We start from the raw sequence: 20,757 nt of genomic DNA, 5'->3' as shown, positions 1-20,757 counted from the left end.
GTGAGTGCTTTTTCAAAACCTCTCGCATGAGTAAGTTTGAGGCCGCATGTTGAGTTAGTCAGCCAAAACACAGGAGGCAATGATGTATGGGTGTGTATGTGGGTGCGCTTGGAGGGGGGTTATTAGCCAGCATTTTGGAATGTCTTCTCATGAATTAAATATGTAATCAGGCATGCAAACTGAGCCAGACAAATTTTGGAGTTTGAACCTCTCTGAAACCGAGCCAATAAAAGATGAAAAATGGCTTCTCAACGCATAAATTACCATTATTATAGACACAATTATCTGTAACTTCTTTCCTTGCCTGCTCTTGGAACAGTTTCAGCTAGCTGAGTATCACATTTCCCTATAACAACAAAAGAAGGGCTAATGAACAACTGCTGACATTCAATTTTCAACAGGGATTATGATGAACACAAAAGCTGTAACGTGCATAAATGCGTCCTGCACTCTACCCCAACTGTTCAGATGCACAAAATGACATATGCTTTGATATTGTGAAAGGAAAAATGTTATCATGAAGCTCAACTTTATGAAGATCTATCATGGAAGGTGGCAGCAAAATTTCACCTCTTTTAGCTTTTTTTTTGAAAGAACACCTCAGGGGTTTTCTAATAAAACAAACTTCCTTTTAAGTCCTCCATACTAAACATCTGAGAAATAAGTTCACGTTGCATGACAAACTACAGACTGTGTTTATGAAGACGTACTGATCAAATATTTTAATATTTATAACAGGACTGTCAATGTTAATGCAGAGGGTGGTAACATGCCATGAAGCATCCAAATAGTCCAAAGGATGCAGAAGAAGAAAGCAAGCAGAAACAAACAAACAAACAAAAGTAATTTAAGACCGACAGCCTTGCCAGATGGTTCTCTCAACAAGAACTAAGCTATCTACATTTAATGTTAATGTGAACAGCTATGAAGTAGTCAAGGATATTAGATGTTGATAAGAATAATACAAAGATGAAAAAACATTGCATTGTAAGATTGTTCTACTTACACAAAAGTAAGTTCCGCAGGGTTCTGTGCTAGGACCAATACTCTTCACAGTAGACACACGGCATAAATTTCCATTGCTATGCAGATGACATCCATCTATATTTATTCATGAAACCAGATGCAACTAATCAACTAGCTGAACTCCAAGCCTTAAAGACAAGTCTTGGATGACCTGTAATTTTCTACTCTGTAGCTCAGACAAAACTGAATCTGGAGGACGATGCCCTGAGCACATGTCCTCTACTCTCTTTTCTCTGGCCCTGAGCTCTTGTCCTCTAATTTTGATCTAATTTCTTATCTATTACTACTCATGAAATTGTGCATTACTATTGTATAACAGGTTAACTGCTGTGTGTCCTGACTGGCCTTAGGTAGATGGGTCCCTCCATATGAGTTGGATTGTACTCAAGATTTCCTCCCGTTAAAGGTTATAGGTTTTCCTTGGGACTATTGTCTTCATGCATGCTCTGGGGGTTTCAGGCAGGGTTTTAGAATTGATTTTGTAAAGCATTTTGAGATAATTTGTATTGTTAATGACACTATATAAATAAAATTGAATTAAGTTGTGAGCATTAACTGTGAGTGTTTAGCAATGTTCCCTAAGAAAAATTTCTGTATTAATTTACAGCTGATATCATCTCTATGAATAGATATCCAGAGATAAATGCAGAATACTAAATTGTCATTATGGTTGATTGGGTTCAGAGATTGCCACTAATGCAGTGATCAGTCCAAGAGACCATTTCCTACAACTGCTGCATCACAATGAAAAACTTTTTACTAGAAGCCACAACCTGCTTTTATCATAAAGCCACATGATAAAAGCCAAAGCCAAACAACATGCCAAACAACATGACAAATACATAATAAAAGAAACAATCAATGCTAGATTCATGGAGTTACTGCAACTTCTCTGGTTTGATTTCTATGCAAATCTTCGCTATGCCCACTCCATAGGTGAATCACCAACTCTTGGTAGAACGAAATGTTCAACCAGTTTCACTCATGAGTCACTGCCTTTTTTCTACTGTGATGTAGTTGTAATACTAGTTTTAATGTATTGGTTATGATACTGTGACAATTCCTGACTTCAAATTCATTGATCATTTAATTGATCATTATTACCATTCACTGACTTCTTACTCTCACTTCCTTATAGCCAATAGGATATCTTTTCCTCTGCTGTGATTGGTATTTTCTCCACAGGTGCCACATCTCTGCTCTCCACTTCCTCACATGTGTAATCACAGTGACACATGCTTCCATTGGGGGCTGCAGCGACATGTCAGAGCAGGCAGGGAGGCTATTATCACATCTTCCCAGATGTTCTTGGCAGAGTCAGCTGGGCCGATGCAGCAGCGTGATAGGTTTTTAATAAGTGCGCCCAACCGTTCTGCTCCGTTCCACTTTGAAGCAGCCAGCTCAATCTGAAGGGAATAAGGCACATGTTTGGCAGTAAAATTTATTCCAGGGGCAGAAGAGTTCTTACTGATGTTTGAGACAGGTGAAGCTGAGACGTTTGATTTTAGATTTTTCTTCCTTCGCACAGTTGGCAAATTCTCTTCCCAACATGCAGGGTAGTAAAACAGCATGAATATAGAGTGTGTGAGATATATGATACCATAGTCTTTGACTTCCTTCAACTCAGTCCTCTCCTTTGTCATCATACAATCAGAACTCCATCCTGTACTGAAGAGGCCTGAGTGAATGCTTGCACAAGCAACGTGGCAAGAATGCTGATAAAGTGGGTCAGGGAAGTACAATTTGAACATTTCTGCAGCATAACCTGTTTGGCTTACATCAGGTTGTGTGTGTTTGTGTGTATGTGTGTAGGAGAAAGACTGGGTGGGTTAAATCTCCTTTAACAGCAACTGTAAAAATCAATGTGGGGGAGTTTGGATGTCAGAGCCAATGAATCTGGATGATATAGCTCAATACGCAGATCAATGCAGCAACTTATAATCATTGTATTTCTCGACACTAAATGTCTTTCCTAATCATTGTCAGGAAGCGGATGAGAGGCTGGAGGGAAGGAGGACGAGGAGAAGGTGGGAGAAAGAGATTATCACGCAGCCATCATATGCTATAGACGCAGGATAACTCATGAATAATGTGCCGCTTTAGAGCTCAAGAGTGTTCGCCGTTCCTGAATGCTCCTTCTTCCAGCCTCTGACGGAGCTCTGCGAAAAGTTTTACCTGCCACATCAATTATACATGAATGTAAAGCAACAATGCATTATATATAATCTTGTCCCTGGCGGTTAAAAGAAATAAGCAAAGCTATCCTATTTGGGGGCTTAGTAAACAATGAGAAACGATACTGTACGTCTGTTATCATTAATTTTGACTCATTACAAGAAAGTCTTTTATGCTTTGAAGCAACGACATGATTACACTGGGTTCAGTAAAAGAGCTCTTACAAAAAAGCACTAATCAATTAAGCAAACAGTGTTGCTACACTGGGACACGCAGTTTTATTTAAAAGTCAGTTCTCAGAGCGAATGTGTTGGATGTGGAGCGTAAAGACCTGCGCGACCTGGAAGACCTTGGCGCTCTCAGCTGGCCATGGGGACAAAGCATCAGAATGTGTGAGGTGCTTCCAGTCAGCCGTGGTGAGGAACAGTTGAACGTACAGCGATCAGACCAGGGGCAAATTGCGAACCTTGTAGGACTTAAAGGATCTCCCGCTGAAGTCGCTTAAGTCTTGTACGCTTTGGTGAATCGGAGCAGTTTTGTCGGCACATGACTGAACAGCAACATATTAGATAATCAGGACGTTTCAAAGCAATAAGTCAAGGGGTCCGTATGCCGCATATGCAAACTGTGAATCTGAAATACACTCCTCTGATACACATCTGGCATTGATATTCAGGGTGCTGCAAAACCTTTTTTTTAATGTGTCCCTGAACCTTTTCTTCCTTCCCTTCCTTCAGACTGTGGCATTCAAAGGGTTTGTGTTCGAGTCTTCGCTCCCTTGTCTTCGAGCGCGGACAGTCTGAACAAAGCATTTCAAGAGCACTCCTGCCTGCTTTATGAGCAAAATAAACTAATTCATGAATCCAGCATGATAGTTGGATTATATACAACAAAGACCCAGTCTGCACGTGAAGTAGCTCAAGTGTATATACATATATATATGTGTGTGTGTGTTCAAGGGTAAAAAACACTCAGAGTGACTGTAAGAGACAAAAAGCTACAGAAGCAGAATTTTCTTCTGGTAGCTTTTAGCTCATTCCACAGGGGTGCAGCTTTTGCCTTGTTCAGAGAGAAGATTTTACCTCTAGTTGATCTCCTACATTTTGTAGTAGCTAAGCAACCGCTTCAGGTGTAATATTCCCACACTTTGGACACACAAAGCTTTGCATTTAGAATGGAAGAAAGGTGGTATTTGTGATTGTGGTTTTATGTCCAAATGCCTCACTATAGTGCAAATGAACATCTTACATCTTAAAGTGCATGAAATGTTTCTTCTTTTTTTTTCTTTTGACTTCAAATGTTATTAGATGACTCAGCTCATACCAGAATATGCGTGTGGTAACATACCACTGGGATTTCATGATGCAAAGAAAGAAAAATGAAATACTTCTGCATGCAATTGAATAGTGCTATCAAATTTTGCCACAATTAGATATCTTTGGCAGATATGTACATTAACTAGGATTAGAATTTGTGTCTAAATACCTAAAAGTCCAAGGTATATGCATGGTGATGCAACTATTGCAATAAAGCAGTCTTACATGTAGCAGCCTATATACAGTATACAGCATCATCACATCTCCCCAGCTAGCAAAGACTTTATTTAGTTTTTAGAGTTTTTTAGTAACTTAATGTGGATTTAATATGAGACACTTGAAATAACAAGTCCAAGAGTCAGCAAAGAAGGCAGAAACTGATGAACGCATTTATTTTTCAACCATATAAGCGCCTCCTCGGTAAACTGTGCCATGCTTCAAGATGATCGACAGATCCAAGCGCCCCTTAGGCAATCCCACGTTCTTTTTAGCTTCTGAGACTTTAGGTATTTAGAGACAGAGCTGTGATGAGGAAGTTGTCCTTTTGCACGCATTTTGCACTTAACCTTTCTGAAACACAAATGTGCAAAACAATTTCAGTAAACCTTACGGGAAAGATGGACCAATCCCTCGACTCATTTTCCAAAGAAAAACTCATTAATGAGACATTTTTCCACACAACTCAACAGCTTAGTCGAGAAGAATATTTGGAAGCGGCTTATAAAAAAATCCTCAGTGGATTAAACGAAAAAGAAAGCTGCATTTCTTTTTTTTTATTCTATGCAGTAGTAAAAGGGGTATTAAACACACCCCACCCACAAGCACAGCGCGCACACAAATGCACCCTGACTTTCATCCCGCCCCCCTGCGTAGATTGAAATGTCAGCTAGACTTTGGGAATCAGGAGTTCACGCTGGAGCGCGGTTCAGGATTAATGTACATATGGGAAACAATGGAGCATTCACACCACTCACTCAGGCCCATAAGTCCACATCCCCTCCTACTGGGATGCATGCGGCTTCTCCTTAAGAGAAGACTAGCACTTTGATGTATACAGAGAACAGGGCAGAGAATGCAATAGTTTAACCGTCTTTCATGTCCTTCCATCTCTTCACTCTGATGCTCTCCTGTTTTCCCTTAAACAAGCCACTGAAGCCAACTAAATCTCAGGGGTCTGCCACGAGAGGCGTGTCAGCACTGCAGACCGGAGCGGTGGTGGTGGTTATGGTGCTGAGCGCCATTGTTTCATCTTCTTTTTTTCCCCACGTAAGAGACACTGGTTCCAACGACTGGTAGAAAAACAGGGAAGATAAAGCAATAATTGATAGGTCACCACTACAAAAAACAAAAAAACAAACAAACAAAAAAAAAAAAAACAGCTGCTTACAGTTGGAAAGATTTCACATTTTCTATCATAGGATGAGGATGGGTTCAAATGATTTAGATTGCTCTGCTTTATATGATGTGATATGATTTATATTATGTAAATTAAGTTTTTTCTAAGACTTGGGAGATGTATACAGTTCTGAGATATCTACACAGGCTATGGCAACCTGAAATAGTCCACTAGAAAATGTGTTCATCATTATTTTGCGCTGTTTAGTGAGAATTATTGTAAAACACAGTCCAAAGTCCAACTATTCAGCAGAACAACAATATTAACCCACAATCAAATCCAATCCATTGTTCAGAAATGGGGCCTCCAAAGATTCAAACTAAGTATTTTTTTCTCGTTCCTATAGAAATTGATTTCTTGATTTGTTTTTTTCAGATTTGTGGGCATCACATACAAAATGTCAATTTCTTCCACTGTACTGCTGTCAACAATGCATTAGCAATGGAGAGTGGCGAAAACTATCAACAAGCTGGCTTCCAGCGCTGTGACGCTACGCGTCAGGCGAGGCGCGTGACATGAAAGCTTTTTTTTGTCGCCCTTCCAATTACATGTGCTTGGTTTACTTTTTACAATTTGCAACAGCAAATTGACGACAATAGCACTGGCAACATTGACCGATTTGTACCTTTTGTCGCTAGAAGCATGAATGCACTGTAAGGGCTGGGGGCAATAGGGTAATGGGTGGTTTAGGCTTAGACAAGAACAGAAGTATTAATGCATACTGCATAGATTACTTCTAGTCCCGCAGTACCTTAAATGAGCCTTCAGGCCTTTCAATTAAACGCCGTAAACAACATCATTTGTCGTGTTACTCACTACACACTCCCAGATGACACCAGGATGACTCAAATTAAAACAATTAGTTTTTCCAGTAGTAAATATAATACCATGCAGGTTACCGTACCTTGCATCTGATCAAAACAATGCAGATTGTCGACGTTAGAGAGCATTCAGTATCAGGTTTGGTATAAACCTTTTCCAGGATTATGGTCTTAATTAAACTAATGTGAGTTTAATAAATCTTATTATTGACCTGTCCTCTTTTGGAAGGTTAATCGTTTTATGGAACAAATCGGTTTTCTTCAGTTTGACCTATTTGACAGTGACAGAAAGTCCACCCAGTCACCGTAGGTGTTCTGTAAAGTCTGCTTTACTCGGAGGACTCACATCAGACAATGGGCTTCATCCACAAACATTTTAGCAAACACATGATACTGCGTCGTCATCAACCAACAATAAGTTCTGCATTGTCGCATATACACTATACAATAAAAACATGATGTGGCCAAGCCAGTAATCATTTTCAGACATGTTCACAGCCTGACATGGACTTCATAACCCTGCGTACCACTTGAGGTGAAACAGACATTACACAAAAAGCATGCAATATATCAAAAAAAAAAGCATTTTCATCATCTCCCCATGTCCTTGTGGTCTGAAGGGCACAGCCTTATCACATACACCTTTCAATCTCTGAGGAGCATTTGTGCAGAGTACACGCATTTCCATTTAAATACACACATTTAACTGATGCGCTTTTCTGCAACGAGAGCACCAGTAGATCCAGCTCTGATTTTTAGATCACTCAAAAAGCAGAGCAAGGGTCGCACAAAATAATTGCACCACCTTGGATGATGTGGAGGAATGTGAGAAGTGGAAGAAATAAGAGCAAATAAGAGTCGTTGAAGGTTTTTTTTTCTTTTTGACGCCGTTGCTGAATGTGGCCTAAGTGGAAATCTGTAACACTATACCAACAGAAAGATGTGATAGCAGACTGAGTGGTTAGCTATGAGATGTGCCTACGTAGGCACATCTCGTTCCCGTACATTATAATGATAATATCATCCAATTTCTGTGACGAGGACTTGTGCACGACTTCATCGTTTCCAAAAGCACAAAGTGTTCGTGGCCTTTGAATTGATTCCACACAGGGGTCCTGAGCAAAATGAGAACTTGTTTAATTTTGCTCTCATTCGATTGCACTGCCAAAATCGTACTTAGCTGAGAGAATGCGATGTGATAGGGGGTGAATTATAGGTGTAATTCCACCTGCTGTGGTTTTATTCTCAAGCAAAGAAACAAATAGAAAACAAGTGGCATGAGAAAACAACTCAAATTAAGCTCCCTCAACACATCTACGGTGGTGTAATGTGCAGCCTAATGCAGGGCTTTAGGCTGTGATTCAATAAGCATGCTGGGTATAATGTAAGTGCTCCGAGACGCATTTATATTGTGAGGGCAGACAGGACAAAACAGAGAATGGTGAAATATGGATACTTCACCTTGAAACTTTAAGCATTTATTTCCTCTATAACCTTACTCTAAATGCTCTCAAATATATATACATTCCCGTAATATTTCTCTTATGTAACTTGCTTTTCCCGCAGGTTTTTCATTAGTAATTGTTAAGATGGAAGTGTTTAACCCTTAAGATACGTTGTCGTCCTGAGCCGCAGCTGGTAATTACTAGTCTTAGTGTCATGACATTTTTAAATTTCCTTTTGTTTTGTTTTTTCCATCCCATCAGTGCAGTGTGTTGATGTATCTGTCCAAACCTGAGTCCAAGTGTGGTGCACATCTGTTAACACACTGCTTTATTATTGAAAGGGGCTCAGTTATTTTCTTACTCAGTTGGAAACATTGCAATAGTGGGGGTCTAATTACAGGGACGGATTATCTTTTATCATCAAATAATTCCATGTTATTACGAACGGCAGTGACACAAAGTGATAAAATCATACTGGTATGTTTAAATAAAAAAAGAATACTGTTATATATGCGCAAAGATGTTTTTTTATGTAACTTTGCTGCACTGATCAAATATGGTCAAATGATCATTTTGATTTAAATGCATTGGTGGTGAAAACGGAGCAGGCTTTCAGCTCTTTTCTCCAAGAGTCATAGAGCGGCACCACCTAGCAGACAGGCTTTCTTAAGAACAGTGAGGTAATTTATATATATATATATATATATATATATATATAGATATATAACATGTCAAAAGACATTGTGCTGGAAGTGTTTTTTTAAAGATGTAAATCACTATTGACTCAAACTCTGACTTTTCTTACTATTATTATTATTAGTCACAGTTATATAATGTAGTTATACATTGTGTATAGCAACATTAAACCCCTAGTGCAAATGTCACTGCTAGCAACTGACACCTGAGTGGAAAAAGCATCTCTTTTATTGAAAATAAGAGTTCGACACACATCTGAACCTCTGCTCCATCCGTTTTCTATTTAATCCCTCTCTTGCAAAGCTCTTAGCTTTATGGTAATCGTTTCAGTATCGTGTTATTGATCTGAGCCATACTGCTCAGTACAATTCACATTTATATCCACAGTACTGTACTGGACAAGCATTATTTGGAAGCTTTAGTCAAAAAGGAAAACCCAGTTCACAGTACTGACAAGAAATAAGTTGTGTGTGTTTGTGTGTGCTTACAGTTTGCCTTGTCAAACTCTTCCACTCCCCACCTGAGCACATCCCTCTAATGGACAGTCCTTGTGCACTCATCAGCCGCTGGAGCATTCAATATCCCCTCTCCACTCCTCATGTCTGTACAGATGTACACTACACACTTTCAGTGCTTTAAGTTTCCCACTTGCAGACTTGGGTTTTCACTCTCTGCTCCCTCGTCTTCCTTCCCTTATGTGTTTGTTTAACAGGACCTCTTTTGGAGGGAAAGGGGTCTGAGGCAGCAGCTCCTCTTCTCTGAGGATTTCTTGAGGCTGTGTACAGTAGTCTCGACAAAGTAGCTAACAGGTAAATGTTGTGCTTACATGGTTCAGAGAATTTGTGAAAAATTGTGCCGTGAGTTGCAGGCATTCAGGGTGACTGACGGAGCAACAATATCAGGTGCACACAGACAGTGAGAGACACAGAGGGAGGAGAGAGGCAGGCAGGAAGGTGCTCAGTGGCTGGGAGAGACAGCAGGAACACACACGATAGTGAGATGAAGCAAAGCAGAGGTTGGAGGACAAGTCAGGCTGAGCTTCAGTTTAAAGATAACAGGACGTGACAGGGGTCGATTATCGTGCGAACACACACACAAAATACACATGTCTACTAAGTTGTACACATACAGTACAATTTAGCAGCCAAACACACACGCGCTTCCAAATCACGGCGAGACTGCAGGGATGCAGTGGACAGGTTGAAACGGCGCACATACAAGCTTAGAATACTTTACAAAAAGCGGGGTGACGTTTCAAAGTCCCGCATGTGACCCCCTGATATTTTCGCACAGGGTTCGTTTTTTTTTTCCTCTAAATATTGGCGACGATCATGTTGAGGCTGCAGAATAAGCCTGGTATCTGGTTCGTCTAAATTCTCATCTGTCCCTCCCCGGTCGATCATGCGTCACTGACCATCCTGAACCCCCGCATTGTCTTGTGCGTATTATCCCGGGAGAGTGCCGCGCGTAAAAAACGCGCCTGGCACGAAAACGCGCAGCAGCTTTACTTTGATCCCCTGCCACTACCCCCACCCCTCCCGCGTGCAGACGCACTCAAACTCACCCAGGGTGTGAACGCAGGTCCTCCCCGTGCGTCTCTTGATGTCTGTCCGCGTATCCAGTAAAAAAGAAATTGGAGACCCCGAGCGGCAAAGGTGCTAAGTGGATGGCAGCCAAATGCCGCCGACTTGCCTCTTTCTTCACCTCTTCCTCCCTTTTCACCTCTTTCTGTCTCCCTCACTCTTCTCCTCTCCCCATGGGCAGGTTGAGCAGCGGCTCTAATAATCCAGACATTGTCCTCTTCATTCGCGTATTTAAGACGGGCCGGACAGACCCCGCTTTGAGTCGCAACACACAAACTGGGAGTTCGCAGGAATTCTTTCTTTAGACTAGAGATGCTGCCCAGTGTAATCCGCGATCAGTAACAGTCCGAGCGAGCAGTCCATGAATTGAATAATGCTCCGAGTGAAGCTCACGAGTCAAACACGGAGTTGGAACGCCACTGCGAGCGTCGCAACAAGGTGGGAAAGTTTGCTTTCAGAGTGATCAGATAAAAACAGATGGCACCGGGTAAGTGAATGAGAAATAATCCCAGCAAGATATCTTCTCTCACTTGCTTCGCAACCCCTCTAAAAAAACTCCTTTTAGAGCGGCTGTAGCGCACCTGCGGCCGGAGAGGAGACGCGCAGGTATCCTCAAACTCGCCCTCCTCCCTTCTCGGCGTGTGCTTTATTCCGCGTTTTTATTCCCGGTCTGTCGATTCTCTCTCTCTACGCCACGGTCATCACTCAGTGTCAAGCCTGGTGTTGCTTCTCCAGGAAGCTCGGGAAAGCGTCTCTTTTCACCGGCGCCCTCCTCTCTCTCTCTCTCTCTCTCTCCCTCTCTCCTCAACAAGCTCTGTCCATCCTCCTGTCGTGAAACCACACCTCCCTCGGCAGCGATTGGTTGAGACGAGAGAGAGGGAAGGAGGTGAGGGCCGCGATGATGCGCACTGAGAAGAAGAAGAGAGGGATGGAAAGAGGGAAAAGGCAGACTGGAGAGAGTGAACGGAGGAAGATAAACCTAGACGAGGGAGAGGAGAGGAGTGGATGGAGAGGAATACGAGGAAGGAGGGATGCAAGGAAGTGAGAGAGGAGTGAGACTGTGCCAGGAAGGAGGATAAAGGAGGCTGGGGTTGTGTAGGTTGTTGTGTGCGTGGAAGGAGGGCAGTTCATGCACTGAGCGTTGTGTGTTTGAGCCCAAAGGGACAGGCTGGCTAATGAAAGTGAAAATGCCCCCCCACCCCCTCTTTTTTTCTACCCTCTAATTCAGTCACAGCGCTTCAGCCAAATTTGACCGCTGCAAATCTGCTTTCAGCAAAACAGAATTCATACTGACATCGTACATCCCTATTGCTGAGCACAGTCATACACTTGTGTCTGTCCGCCTGTCTGTTGGTGCTACTTCCCTTCATAAAATCTGGTGTCTGTCAGCTAAGCAGCTTCCTTGGCGAGCCTGTGATGAATAAGTAAGTGGTTGAGGGGAGGCTGGAGAGTGAAGTGCATGTTGAATACACTGCCCAGGGGCTTCGGGAGGGAAATAAGTTACAGCCTGAGCCGCCTCTGTAATAGGAGCAAATGAGGTGGGCCGGATATTGTTGTGGCCCAACCGCCGCACAGGGGAGAAAGGCAGACAAAAATCACTTGACAGCTCCTGGGAGAGGCTATGATTGATGGCAAGGCTCCGGGGAGTGTTTCAATACGAACTTGGTTAACTCAGAGCCACATGAAGCATTCATCACGGGCTGCCATAGAAGAGTGAAATGCTCACCGCAAGCTAGGCAGCATTTTATTTAGAAAGGCACCTGGGGAACATCTTCACGGCAGTAACAACTACCTATTCGCAGCTATTTTAAGGCTCACATCAATAAATCTCCAAGACTCGCTCCAATCAAAGTATCAACAACATGACTGCACCTACTTCAAGTCGCTCATCAGCCTTCGAGAGTCTGAGAGAGGGTGTGTATGGTGCACATTGATTTTTGAGACTAAAATGTAATTGTTCAGTGACTTTATGCAGCTATGTATTCACTTATACAAGACGCCAATCAGGACTAACATTATGACCACCTTGGTCACCTAATATTGTATAGGTCTCCCTTGTGCCTCCAAAACAGTTGTGATTCATCACAGAATGAGGGTGTCCTGTTGTTAATGCGGGTCTTTGGGTCCTATGGGTTGAGGGGAGGGGCCTCTGTGGATCATCCCACAGATACTTGATCAGTTTGGGATCTAGTGAATTTGGAGGCCAGGTCAACACCTTGTGCTGTTCTTCATGAGTTGTTCTTAAACCGTTTCTGTGTGTGTGTCTGTGTCAGGCTGCATCCTGCTGGGAATGTCTGCTGTCATCAAGGAGTGTCATTGCTATGGGGTGGGGGTGTCTGGTCTGGTCCAGGTGGGTGCTACATGTCTAATTAACATCCACATGAATGAACGCCAGGTTCAAAAATTTCCCTGCAGAACATTGTAATGTCGGAAGATGGTAAATGGCATTCACTTCTTCTGTCAGTGGTTTTAATATTAATTTTAACAATTTTACTGTGAGCAGTAAACTCTAATCTGTTAAAAGATGTCGCCTAGATTACGGTGGATTTTCTTTAAAGCTAAAGTTTTACTTTTTTTTTTATTCATGTTTTGCTTCATGGCAACATGCTCTCTCTGTGTCTTCTGTTATGTCTCTCCTCATCCCATCACTCACTCTGGAATCTCTAAAAACTTGAAACGCACCAAGCAAGACTTGCATAGATTTAAAGCTGATAACTACCAACTACTTTCTTTCAGCTTTCTTTCCTTTCATAGGCTATTTTTGATTAAAATGTCAGAACTCTCTCTTCCACATGCAAGCATCTCCTGCAGTGTCTGTCAGCTTCAGCACAAAGGGTGTGTTTGTTAACCGTTCTTCTTGAGTGAGTCGTAGGTTGGTAATTGCTCAGTGTCAATAAAATTCAGCAGCCCGGATGTGATGCCACACTGTTCCAACTGAAAATAAATTAGCCATTCGAGAACATGTCGTAGAAAGTGCAATATAGTTTTACTCAATAATAGCTGGGGAATGCGCTATGGTTGGTGGATGCACAACCGGCCTCATTGTATGGAAAATGAGCCAACATTACATATCATTAGATAGTTTCAAAAGAGAGTCTACTTCTATGATTAAATTATTTCAAGTCCATCTGTCCAGAAGCATTTCCAATCAATGTAATGACATTCAGGTGTTGCTTAGTGCAGGTACAGATGCAAGAGCTTACTGAGAACCTAAGAAAAAGAGGTTATTGTTGCTCATCATGCTGTAAAATGTTACAAAACCAGCAAATGTTGTGGAAGGTCCTGAAGCAAGCAGTTCATGTGAGGAAACCCACCAGCATCTCAGAACTGAATCAATACTGTACTGAAGAATGGGCTAAAACTCCTGTAGACAGTGGATCAGCAGTTCAATGGATCAAAAGAAATGTTTAGTTGCTGTTATTGCTGCAGACAGCGGTCGTACCACACACTAAAAACAAGGGCTTCTAAACTATTTCAACTTAAAGGTTTGTATAAATGAATATTTTTCTTTTTTCTTCTCAGGATTCCACTGATCTTTACAGTAGTTTTTAAATTCTGACCCCTTTTAATGACAATGTAAATACTTTAATGATCCTAAGCAGTGGTGAGACTTGAAAAAGTTTCAAGTTCATTTTTAGTGCAAACCATGTATCTTATGGAAAATGCCTCCCCACTTCCTTGCATTGGCAGGGCCATCTTGTCAATGACTCACCCATACTTCCTCCAGACTTACTCGTATTTTCGTTTATTTAATACAGCGCTCTGATCTATCTCTACGAAAGAAATGTTGGATATACACTGGACTTACTTTTTTTCCAACTCTCACAGTCTCACTGGGCCGCTTCACAGAGCAGCTGGCATCGCAATTTGTAGTCTTCAGGATGTAACATCCTGTTTCTGTAGCCTCAAATAACTAACTAAAACTAAAAGCACCAGTGTTCAACACCCGAAATGACAGAAACCATCCTTGAAAAAATATTATTTGATGTGTATTTTGGTGCTTTACTTCGGCCCAAGTCCCATTCACTAACATGAAGCAGATGAAGCTTATGACCTATACTGCAGCCATACACTAGGGGGAGCACTACTTTCTTTGGCTTTATTTTTGATGAGGTATATGGTGCAAACATTTTATCCAGATGAAGTCACGAACCTTGGAAAATCATTTCAGTCAATAAGCAAGCATAACAAAGGGTTTTGAAAATGGGACAATGAAATGAAATAATTCTGCCACTGTTATTGTGAATGATTAATCCTTTGTAGGGATATGCCACAATGGCTAAGGCCCACACCTGCAAACTGGAAAATAGTTAACTGAACACCGAGTTGAATCCACTTAGATGAACTCTTCTTCACCTGGTGCTTGTGCAGAATTTATTAAATTCACACTTGACAACAACGGCAAAGTAAAGACTGGGTTGTTGCACCAACAGTACAGAAATAGTGAATATAAAAAAAACTGTAACATTACTGTTGAGGACACATTGTGTTGTTCTGCCAAAGAAGAATCTGAATTTATAAGATGCGGCTCTCCCCTCGGTTATTACACACACGGGAGCCAAACCCAGTACCGGTGCCGACAGCTATAGGAGAACATTTTATTGGCAGAATGGACATGGCTTGTACAAAAGCACTACATTTATTTGGCACTATGTTTTTTTTTTCTCCTCGTCACGATATTTGGTGAGGAATCGCTCAGTCCTGATTTCGCATACCTGCATTCCACCACCCACCTACCCTGAAACAAACGAGGGATTTCTTCTGTTCGTCTGGAACAGAAGAAAGCAATGGGAGAGGAGTAAGGAGATGACAGCAGCTCACTGAAATCCACAGGACATGTATTTCTTTTGTGTCAGGGCTTAGAAAGTACAACACCCACTCAGTAGCTCAGCTTGATCTCTTTTTATTATTTGCCTTTTTTTTCTGCCCTGCGTGCTGTAACATTAAATACTGGACAGCGGGGACATTTCACATGCATTCAATTAGACTCAAAGCTGAGTGATGTCTGCATCTTTTGTTCACACGGCGCTGATTGCACAGAAAAGAATCCTTGATGGTTATTATGTCATATGACCTTTCTGTAAGAGTCAAAAACATAATGAAAATACAGATACAAGTCTCAGGGAATTGCACATTTCAAATAGGGAAATTTAAGAATGGCTTCAAACATGGACAGTAAATTCGTGTAAAAACTTACACCATATTGTGGTAAGTCATAAATTACTTACTCTTCGAGTAAAATACTAAATACAAAAAGTATATTACAAAAATATATAATAGGCTCCTCACAGTTTGTAAACACTGTGACATGTTGAAGGGTGGGGCTAAACTGGAAGCAAAAGATCTCAAACGCTATAGCTTGTAAACAGCAGGTAGCATATTTCAAGAGACTTTTTTGGCAAGAATGGACGAGGGAAATGCATATTTTAGAGAACATAGTAATACACTCACTGTCCGAGACCGTCAAGCCTCTCCAACAAAGATATTACAAAAAGTAAGTGGAAACACTGTGGAGGGTAATGTAGCAAATGCAACTTTACTTGGACACAGCTGAAATACGCAAGTAACGTTACTTTAGCTCGTGGTTAGCATTGGCACTAATGTGTACCAAGAATCCACAATACTGCACAAGGGATATTCCTTTGTCACAGTAGCTCAGTTGTACATTGCAAAAAGAACAAAACATAAAACTAACATGAAAGATAATAATAATAGGTAAAATAGTTTTAAGACAATAAACAATAAGATTCACTGACATGAATAAGATGGAGTTATAAGGTAAGTTGTTGTACAGCTGGACAGAAAATGTTATGAATGAAATTCTAGTTTCACGGTGGAGGTCCATTGGAGTATGAGCTCCACTGCTCCTCTATAGTCAGTGAAGTGTGTGTGTGAAGGGTTGTCCATGATGGAGATCAGTTTGTACAGTGTCCTCCTGTTCCTAACAAACGTCTCCAACTCGCTGCCAATAACATGTCCAGCCTTTCGCGTCAGCCACAGAACAAAACCACCATAGTAGAAACTTTTCATGATGTCTGCTTCTGCAGCAACTTCCTGTCCACTCAGTACCACAAATACTTGACAAAAATTTCAGCAGAGGCAGTTTTGAGTTAACCTGCAAAGAATTTGTTGTCATTTTCACAGTGTTTCCTCCCGGATTGGTCCACGAAAAAGGCCGAAAATAAAAGTAAGTTGTTTCAGCAATATGACAGTACAGTTTTCCCCATCAGCGCTTTATTCTCCAGAACCCTCAGTCCATTTTCAGAAAATTGCTTTTAGTTTGAATAGAACATCATATGGTCTAAGCCACTGGAACCGTTTCCGTATGCATGTTTGATTCATCTGCAGAACCGCTCATCCTGTTGCTGTTTGGAGAGAGTAATCATGCTGCATGTAATGTTTGCATTAGAATTTATGAATGAATCACTGAAATATGGAGACAACTTACGGCAGAGATGGAAAAAGGAAGCCGAAAACTCGAAAGTGCTTGTCTCTGACTGCTGCTAATCAGCACTGAGTCTTTCATCCAGTCCCTTGATTAACCACTACCACCTCTCTGATTTGCTCTTATTTGTTTAAGCTGAGAGATTCTTAATCTCCATCTCTTTGACTTTCTTGTGAGCCTTGTGGCTGCACTTAGTATAGGGCATGACAAACAATCTGTCCTGCAGAAGAGTTCTAGAAAGGCTTTCCAGGACACAAGAGAACCACTATCATTTGAGGCACTGGTTTTTCTAACCTGGTGCCTCCTTGTCAATAACACTACACAAGTCAATGAACATGTCGATCCATGTTTCTCTATAATTTACATGATCTACAGACACAAACAGGGAACATCCAATCATATATGATTTTGTGGGGTTGCTACATCCTCCGTGTGTCATGCTATGCCTTGTGTTGTTTTACTGCATTAAATGGCGGGAACATTGGGTTAAGGCTAAGGACATGTTAGATGGTCCTTCAACTAGACTGTGAAAGATGTGAATTGAAAGCCATAAAAATGGATTGTCATAACACGCAACTAGACTTTGCCTGTGACTCATATGCCACAAGACTGTACCAAGCAGCTCTGTCAGACAGTATGTGCTCTTAATTTTACTTTGGCGATTACAGATTACAAATTACAGATTACAGGGAGGGGTGGCAGGTTTGTGAAAAAGGCCATTTGTTCCTAAAATCACAACAAGAGCAGAAGTGATTAGTCAGTTAACTAAAACAGGTTCTGCTTCTTGTCCTCCAAAGTTAGGTGAGGCATATCGCCCTGAATTGGTTCGAGAACCCAATCAATAGATTTATGGAACAGTAGCAACAATAGTTGGAGAGGAATTGCAGTGGGGATACAGTGAATGGAAGGCCCCTGTGACGTTTCCTTTAGAAGTTTTTAGTAGCATTTGCCAGACAAAACTATTGTTTTTTTGGTCAAACGATATGCACAAAGAAACTTCCAAAAAATACAGATATTGAAAGAAATGTTCAAAGGACCGTGCCAGAAATTAAAAGTATAGTGAGAAGTCAGCTTTTCTGAAATTTGAAAAAGTTCAGTGAGTCTGTGAATCTGAGCCTCGGGCAACTCATCGTTTCACCCTGAGGCTCCAGTTGCAAAGACCTCTGAAGTCACCTTTGCAGTCTGGGCCAGGGGGCTGTTAAGGATTTTCACGCTACGTCAGTTGTGGAAACTTTGAAGCAATCGGACAAACACAGATATGCAATTATAATGTAATCAAAGACTTTAATGGTATTCTGTTTACCTAACCAATTTTGTAATCTTGCTCCTCCTTACTAACAAAACACTTATAGGGTGAATGAGGAATGGACATGAAAACAAGGTCCCATCAGTATGTATCTATTGAATGATCAGCTCAATGGGACAGTCAACATTGTTGTGTTGACTGTGTGTAGCATCCATTAAAAGAGGGTGGTTGCTTTGATCATGAAGTCAAAGACTGAGTTCATTCAGAGTTTAGTGAGAAAGCTTGAAATGTGGAAACTCAAAGTTTCTTTTTGCTTTAGTGTATATTTTCACCGTAGCCAGCAGTTCACTTATATTATCAATTACCAAGAAGTAACTGTTTATGACATGTTTATATCCAATCTCCACTTTTACTGGTGTGTATGTTCGGATAATACAACGCGGTAATATTCCAATCTGTCCACCTCAAGTTTTTTAAAACTTGGCAGAGAAAACATGCCATGTTGTATTTGGAGTTTTCCGGTTGATGATCTTAGATTGATGAATAATTTGCTGAGTACAGACAATCTGCAGATGGAAGGCAGTAGTGTAGTGAGCAATGAGAATTAAAAGGGATAGCCAAATGGTGTAGCTTCAGGTGACTTGACTGATTCATCCCAACTATACCCCATTGAGATGCTTTAGGATGAGTAAGACCACAGAGTGACTGACACTTTGCAGTTAACTACATAATTATGTGTGTGTTCCTTTATAGTGTTAATGTCTTTAGTATTATCCTGCAAGGTAGAAAATAATAAAAGAGAAGGTGTATACAGGACATTGATTGGTACTGTATATGGAAGAAATAAGATGATGAATATAGACAACAGGGTTTAGGGCAGTGGCACCTCAGTAACACTGTGACAGACACTAACAGTTTAATTTTTTGGTTATTTTTACCTATAAATCTGACCAGGAAACCCTGCCGAAACTGTTAACTGTTGAAAACAGTCATCAAAGGGTTGCAACCATATATTCTATGAATATGTATGAGGAACAGCTCCTCAAAAGTGAAACTAAAGTATGCAGAGCTCTCCCTGGGGGGCGACTGCAGTATAGGTCATAAGCTCCATCCCCTCCATGTTAGTGGATGGGACTAAAACAATAAAACAAACACACGTCAAATAATATTTTTCAAAGATGGTTTCTATCAATTTAGGTAATTAAAGTATGGACTTCCCATGACAGACACGGGAAGAAAGAAAGATACAGAGAAACATAAATATGGACATATACTGACCAGCCACAACATTAAAACCACTTTGTGTATATTTCTTGGTTTTCTACTCTAAATTCAACATAGTGGGGCTGTTGAAAAAAAAAAAAGTCAACCACTGTAAAAAATGATTAGTAAAGTCAGTTGCTTTAAGAACAATTACGCCAATCAGGTATAACACTGTGACAACTGACGGGAGGCAAAAATATCATTGACCATCTTGTAACAATACAGTGTTTTGCTGGGAAACTCTTGGATCTGGCATTCATGAGGATGTTACTTAGACATGTTCCATCCACCTAGACCAGACCAGACCAGGCACCTCCACCACATATCAGTGACACTCCTTGGTGGCAGCAGCCATGCCCAGCGGGATGCAGCCTGGTACACACACACACTAACTATACCAACAATGTGTATATATATATATATATATATATATATATATATATATATATATATATATATATATACGTGTGTGTGTGTGTGTGTGTGTGTCTATATATATACACAGTATGTATATAGCGTCCATCCATCCAAGTTAACTAAAATGGTTAGTCTTTATGAGTTGAAAAAGTAATTATTAAGTACTCATTAGCAAAATGTTGCATTACTAATTTCCCCATTTGTTCTAATTGGTGGCATGGATTTAAGTCCTCAGTTTATTTCCATTTTAGTATTTGGACTGTCTACAGGCTGATATTTTATTAGTTTTGACTGGCAGTCACAGGTACAGGGAGGTGTGCCATTAATTTGGCTTGGCTGACTTCAGCCACTTGCATCATATTCTCATCTGGCAGGTAGATGCTGCAGCAAACTCAAAGTAAAAAGGCACAAAAATAACAGCAGAAACTGGCTCAGGCCGGAAGAACACGAGAGACGATGCCTATTTACTTTGTGTTATGTCTTACTAGCAAATAAAAATTAACCATTGTTGTGAAACGCAAGATGTTTCTACCTTGTGAAACAAGAGCGTATACCTAATCACCTGTGTACCATAATGAACGTGTTTAAGTGCTGAGCGGCTGCAAAGGTTCTATTTCATTGCCACCTCTGTCAGGGTGCTTTCTGAGTTTCAACACATTACAAGTGTGATCGTACCCTATAAAGGTACTGAAGCCATTTCTTTTCTAATTACACTAGAAATAGAACGCAATGGCGCACCTGCCTTTTGTCTCTTTTCTCCCTCCCCCTGTGAAAGCAGCAGTCCATAAAGATCTAAAGGGCGAGCAGGGAGATGGAATGAAAATAAGCAGCAAATAATTAGCACACCTTGGAGTGTGTTGATTGTTCCTACATTTGTTCTGCACCTGTAACTGTGGCAATGTCTTCAGCAAAATCGAAACAAACAAAA

At 40.9% G+C, this 20,757-nt stretch overlaps 1 protein-coding gene across 1 annotated transcript in view; it reads right to left on the bottom strand.

The window, feature by feature from the left end:
* brinp2 (bone morphogenetic protein/retinoic acid inducible neural-specific 2) overlaps positions 1 to 11,220 on the bottom strand; it is a 200,546-nt gene extending 189,326 nt beyond the window's left edge. The window contains exon 1 of the mRNA XM_047589661.1: positions 10,440 to 11,220. The gene's annotated coding sequence lies outside the window, so the exon portion shown is untranslated. The remainder of the gene's footprint in view (positions 1 to 10,439) is intronic.
* Positions 11,221 to 20,757: the final 9,537 nt, after the last annotated feature.

The sequence above is a fragment of the Mugil cephalus genome, chromosome 7 (genome assembly GCF_022458985.1).
Source record: "Mugil cephalus isolate CIBA_MC_2020 chromosome 7, CIBA_Mcephalus_1.1, whole genome shotgun sequence".
NCBI lineage: Eukaryota > Metazoa > Chordata > Actinopteri > Mugiliformes > Mugilidae > Mugil > Mugil cephalus.
This window is presented reverse-complemented; position numbering and strand designations above follow the sequence as displayed.